Raw genomic sequence first — 7179 nt, forward strand, 5'->3', positions numbered from 1 at the left:
AATGTAGAAGATATGACTCCCTCCAAAGAAGGAAAGTTCAAAGTGACAGGAAAACATTGTGAAAGAGATCCATGAAGACAAAATTTTATCCTCATATGCTCATGGTAAGTTAATGAGATAATCCACTGAAGAATTATTTCCCTTATTCTTGGAAGAAGAAAGTCAGGAATCTTAATAATTGAATTTTTTCTCACTAGTTGAGGATCAAACTGGAAGGTAAACTCAGAGCAGGTATCATGGATGTGTATGTATCAGACCAGACAGTCCCTGTGGAACCTATCCTTCCTGACATAAGTACAGCAGCTAAAGTAATCATGTTTATTTTGTTGAGAAAGTTCTGTGTTTAATATTGAGGCATAACTTTCCCTATGTAGGCTAGATTCTGTCTGAAGACTGCCCTAGAGATTTTATATAGCATTTTCCAAATTCATAGCTTAGTTAAAATTTCCATTAAAAAAGTCAGCTAAGTGGAGGTCTAACATACTTTTTTCCAGTACAGCTTCAAAGCAATTCAAAATTCAAAATACTATTCCAGATAGCTACCTATAATAAGACAGTAAGACACCTCATAACTGCAAAACAAGTCAAAAAACGAATATGAGTAAATTAGCAACTAGTGTAAACTAAGCCAAAATGCAGCATATACCAAACAGGAATGTAAGAACCTGCCCACAAAAAATAAACATGTCCCATCAAGTAAAACCTAAATATGTAGACATCAAAATCTTCTCTGCTCTCCGAAAGGGAACAGCAATGTTCAACAACTAGACCACGCACACCAAGAGGTCCGACTGGAGACTTTATTCAAGGAATGGGAGCAGAGAGAGTAGGAAGAAGAGGAGAACAAAGAAAGGAAGGTCATTTTATTGGTTTTGGCTGGGTTATTGTTTATTTATGAGGAGTGGGCTCCTTTTAACCTATCATAGGCCAGGTTGCCTTTTATGGGTTCAGTACTGCAGAAACAGGTTTTAACTTTTCTGGACTGCTGTGGCCTTGGGTGCGGGGGACTGAAGATAAGAGCATGAGGTAATTTTGAGAGCCAAGAAGCTCCAGGAAAATGCAGACTGTGATGGCAGCATCAGGTGCCTAACACTGTCAACTTTTAATATGCCTCAAGGAACAAACAAAAGGCATAAGGAACCAGTAATAAACAGACGACAATTTTTGATTACTTAAATGAATCACAATCCAGAATCCAGTGAAACTATTTAAGGGTGTCATGAAGTAAAGGCAAACTATTATCCCCTTCCAATTATCTCAGTGGGACCTCCAAAATGATATGGTGCCTAACACTGTCAACTTTTAATATGCCTCAAGGAACAAACAAAAGGCATAAGGAACCAGTAATAAACAGACGACAATTTTTGATTACTTAAATGAATCACAATCCAGAATCCAGTGAAACTATTTAAGGGTGTCATGAAGTAAAGGCAAACTATTATCCCCTTCCAATTATCTCAGTGGGACCTCCAAAATGATATATGATCCCCAGCCCTATAGGAGATATATAACTCTCAACCTGCTAGATGTCAAATGTGCCAGGTTCATAACTCCTAAAATAGAAGAATGAATTCCAAAGGACAGTAGAAGCTACGAACAGTAATGGTTCATTCAGGGATAGCTTCTGAGAGACAGGAGGTGTTCCAAGTGGGTTGCCTTCAAACGCTTTGTCAGGGGTAATTTATACAGCAAAATCACAATACAGGTGAAATGTGAATCAAATTGTAACCAACCAGTAAGATTACTAACACTTACTTAACACTGATCCAATACTAACTTTCTGAGGACGTAGCAAGGTCATATAGCTAGCCTTATTAACCTTATCTACAACTCCTAAAACAGAAATAATTTTGGGAAAGGATAAAATCAGATGGCCTGGATACCCACTTGGGAATGTGGTACATATCTATAAATAATGGACTGTTTGGCACTGAGTACAGTATAATCTAAAGTTTCCATTCATCCTCTAGGAACATATGCAAGTCAAATTTATCTTGAGACTGTACCTTCTTCAGATGTGCTTTCAGCCACTATTCTGTTTTCTGTATTTTGTTTTGTTTTGAGTTTTGTACAAGGGATCAAACTCAGGCCCTTGTGCTTGCGAGGCAGGCGATGGAACCACTGAGACAAATCCCCAGCTGTTTTCTGAATTTTTAATGACTTGAGAGCCTACTCTCTTTCTGACTCTATATTAATTTCAATCTAACTTAGTTGATTATAATATCAATCCTCCAGTATTAGCAGCGTGCCATGACCAAAGTGGTATTCCACATACAGAAGAATGTATCTCCTCTTTTTACTTGTTTTTTTTTGTTGTTGTTTTTTGGTACTGGGGATTGAAGTCAGAACCTTGTGCTTATGAGGCAGGTAGTAGTACCACTGAGCTAAATCTCTAGCCCTCTTTTTGCTTATTTCATCTGTGGTATTGCTCCAGCAACTAGCAACCAGGGAAGAATGAAAAGGACTTTGTGTTTCCTTGTCAAAGCACCAAAGAGCTGAATGGAGAGAGAACATTATGTTTTAGCCTGCAACAATTTGCAATGGAAAATCTGCTATTCACAGAAAAGAGTGAGGAAAAAAAGGAATTATTATGCATTAAATAATACAAACAGATTTCTTCCCATTGCTTTGAAGTTTTACTAAATAGATCTATCTTCACGTGCTGTTTGTTCCTAATAATATTTCCAGAGAATTAAACTCTGTGTGTGTGTGTGTGTGTGTGTGTGCAGTTTGCTACAGATCCCCTGAAGAGTGGATTATTTGAGGTTCACATATTGTCATTCTTGGAGTCACTCTATGTTCTAATGATTTTACCCTTTAGAATAACAGAGCAACTCACTCTGCAACTATCAGTAAACATGTTCACCAAATAACTTCAGGAGTGTATTACTGTAGTTGTCATGGAATGAAGCAAGGGACAATCCTTCCTTTTATATTTTATTTGTAAAAGAAAATTTGTAGTAGTCATTATGATACTGTGATATAATTTGTTTGATTTTCATTTTCTTAGATCAGAACTCCCAACATTCTTGGAATCTCCAAAGTGGCAAGAGTAATTTCATATGCTAGTGAGACAACTGGCTTCTTAGTGCTTTGGGGAAACCTCAGTATGATTTTGATTGCCAGAGGAATCAAAAATACAATAGGAGGTTTGGAAACTTCACCCCATTCATAGATCTTCAGAGAGTTGAGGGTGACTCAAGTTGAGTCCATTACCAATGGCCAAAGATTTAATTAACTGTGCTTGTATAATTAAACTTCAATAAATACTCAAATAAACAGCTTAAAGAGCTTCCAAAAACACATAGAAATATTGGTAGCACAGCATGCTTGGAGAGGGCATAGGATCTATATTCTCATTCTTACATGCTTTTTCGTATGCATTGCTTTCATATAAATGTTCCTGAATCGCACTCTTTATAAGGAACTGGTAATCTATTGAGTAAACTCCTTTACTTGATTCTAAAAGTGATACTAGCAAACAATCAATGCCAGCTGTAGGTTAATGGACTATGTGACTTATAATCATCAGTCAGGAGCACAGGTGGCAATTTGGACTTAGGATCGGCAAGTCCCAGTAGAAGTATTGTGGGAGGGACTGGCCCTTAAAATGAGAGATCTGAAACTAACTCCCCATACATAGAGGCAGAATTGTGTTTAAGTTGCATAACACAGTTAGTATCCATAGAAATTAGGAGCATTTGTTGGTGTGAGAAAAAAGCCACACATCTGGTAAGAGAAATGAAATATTAAGTATGATAAATGATGGTACAAAGAAAAACATTTATTTTCCTAGGAACCCTACTTAACATCTTGTTGACATAATTTGTGATAAAGTAATTTCTACCACCATATAATAGCATGCCAACTAATGTATTACATGATGTTTAAATTATGTTAAAAATAGATTTTTTTCTGAATTATATTGTCAACAGTAAAATATTTATTGAATATATAATGTAGCCAAAAATTACTATAGAATCTGGGTTTAACTTGAAAAGGAATATACACATGATTTCTGCCACCAAGAATCCTTGTGGAAAATAACAAAGAAATAATCCCCAAATTACAGAGCAGTTTGATATAGATCTACTGGAGGAAAAAGTACACAGGGATGGTATCTAATTATAGTGGTTAAATAGTTCACAAACAAATATATTCAATGGAAGGATAAAAACATGAATAAATGTAGAATTTCACTAATAATTTAAAATTATATATCCAGTTATATCCAGGAGAAGATACAGATATTTTTTTTTACTTTTATCCAATAAGTATATTCATAAACCCTAGAAATAATTGAGCAGGCACACAGATAACTATGGAAATGGAGTAAGGAGAAACTGCATTTATTTGGTAACCAAGAACTGCATTAAAACCACAAGAGTCGGACACCATGCCTCCTTTAAACAAGACAAATGATGAACCAGACCCAGATTTTTCAAAAGTCAGACTTAGTAGGAATTCCTTGTATATTCTACATATTAATCCTTCATCTGAGAGCAAGTTGAAAACTTTTCCCCAGAGTGAGTTGTCTCTTCATTCTGCTGGTGATTTCTTTTGTTGAGTGAAGGCTTTTTAATAAAGTAAGACCCCAGTTGGGTTGTTGATTCTTTGTGATATTTCCTGTGCAATTGGGGTTTTGTTCACAGTCTTTGCCTACACCTTTGTCTTCAAGAGTTCTACCTATTCTATATTCAGAGTTAGTGTTTCTGTTTAAATATTTATATCTTTGATCCATTTTGATTTTATTTTATTGCATGGAGAAAGATATGTGTCTCATTTTAATTTTTGGCACATGGAAAGCCAGTTTTTCCAGCACAATTCATTAAAGAGCCTGACTTTCTTCCAATGAAAGTATTTGGCAAATTTGTCAAAGATAAAGTGGCTGAATGCATTTGAAGTTCTTTTTTCATCTTCTAGTCTGTTCTATTGATTCTTGGATCTTTTTTTTCTTTTTCCAGTATCATGCTTTTTCTATCATTGTAGCTTTGTACCATAGCTTCAAGTCAGAGATTGTGATGCCCCGGTTTTGCCTTTGGTTTTGCTATTCTAGGTTCTTCTGGTTCCAAATGAATTTTAGGATTGTTTTCTCTAATTCTGTGAGGTAAGCTATGGGTATTTTGACAGGGATTGCACTAAATTTGTATAACAATTTTAGTAATATGGCCATTTTCATTGTATTAGTTCTTCCTGCCCAAGAGCATAGGATATCTTTCCATTGTCTATTATCCTTTTTTATCTCCTTTTTCAGATTAAGATTACTGTAGTTTTCAATGGAAAGGTAATTTATTTACTGTATTAGATTGATTTCATTTTTATGCTATTGTGAAAGGTGTGGTTTCCCTTATTTCACTCTCATTAAGTTTATAATTTGTGTACAGAAATGCTATTGATTTTCGAGTGTTGCTTTTGTATCTTGCTATTTTACTGAATTTGGTTATTAAATGTATAAGTCTTTTGGCAGATTTGCGATTTTCTATGTAGTATATCATATCATCTGGAAATAACCATGATAATTTAATTTCTTCCCTTCCTATCTTTATTCCTTTTATTTCTTTCTCATGTCTAATTACTGCCCCTAATGTTTTCATAATTTTATTAAATAAGAGCATTGACTATGGGCATCCTGGTCTCATTCCTGATTTTAAAGTGAAAGCTTTCCCTTTTTGCCCATTTAATATGATATTGGCTATTGGTTTGTCTTCCATCTGCCAAGAAACAAAGACAGTAGCCTTGTACCACTGTGCTCAGGTTGCTCATGAATATGAAAAATAATATAAAAATATTTAAGAGTGGAGAATGTCAAAGAAGTTAAACTGATATCACATCTCCAGTAGGAAAATATTAATATTAGCAGATTAAATTTTATACCCACATTTAAATACCTAGAACATCCACTAGGACATGTATACACAGAGACACACAAAAAAGAATTGATGAGTAATAAACAAGTAAAATGAATAGTAATATCAATTGTAGGTCCCATGGAGATCCCACGGGTCTTCAGTATTCTCTTTCTATAGTGCTCTGTCCTCTTTCACACTATGTCCTATGAATTCTTCTGCCTTTGCTTTCTTCAAATTGTAAGCTCCATTTACTCAGTTGAAGACAACATCAGGTTTTACCTGGGTTTCTTGGTACCTCTCTAATGACTGAGATACAATACTTCACACCCACAACTTAAGGTAGGAGAGGTTTATTTTGGTTTACATTTAAGTGCAGGATTGGCTGACTCCAAGACAAGATAGCATGGCAAAGGAGGGTTTCTTCCATTATGCTGAATAGGAAGCAGTGAGAGAGTCAAGGGAGGAGGGTCAATGAAAGATATAAAATTCCAGCTCACAGCCACCAGCCTAATCTCCATGAGCAATTTAGCTATATAATGCAATTAACTTCCAAAGTTCCCACTTAAGCTCCCCTGAGGCTTTAGGCTGGGGTAATTTCTAAATATAAACTTCAATACTTCTCTCTTCTGACACCAAAGCCTGGAAAATAACTCTAGGCAGTGAGCTCAGCAATCATTTCACCTGGCTCATTTGTAGTTCATCTCTAAGCAATCTCTCCTTTCATTAGTTTTTGTTTCATTAATTTTCATTAATTGTTTCATTAATATTTGTGATATTCTGGTTGACTCAGGTGAAAGAATTAACCTAAATTTTCTCTATGCTGCAACATCTGTGTTCTTTGCAGTAGAGAAACTTGAAGATATAAGAACATAAAACACTTCTATATTTTTGGTGTTAGTGTAACCTAGCAAACACCTGTGGAAATCAGTATGAATATTCTTCTAAAAACCAGTTATATATATTCTGTTTGACCCAACTACACCTCTACTGAGTATCTTCCAAAAATGTTAAAATCAATATATTGCCATGATTTGTGTATTGTGTGCATATCTATATTTAGAGCAATACAATTAGCAATAGCTAAATTATGGAAATATGCTAGAAGTCCATCAACAGATGAATGGATGAAGAAAAGGTTGTTTGTATTCACAATGGAGTGTTATTCATCCATAAATAAAGATAAAGTTGAGTCATTTGCAGGAATATATATGGATTATTGAGACTATTAATCTGGCACAGATAGAAAGTTAAATATCAGGGAAGGGTAGGGGGAAGGGAATAAGGGAAAATAAAAAAATATGAGAAAATGAAAATATGGAAATAAAGTGTT

The sequence above is a fragment of the Fukomys damarensis genome, unplaced genomic scaffold, assembly GCF_012274545.1.
Source record: "Fukomys damarensis isolate Sample0158 unplaced genomic scaffold, DMR_v1.0_HiC HiC_scaffold_39, whole genome shotgun sequence".
In the NCBI taxonomy this organism is placed as follows: Eukaryota; Metazoa; Chordata; class Mammalia; order Rodentia; family Bathyergidae; genus Fukomys; species Fukomys damarensis.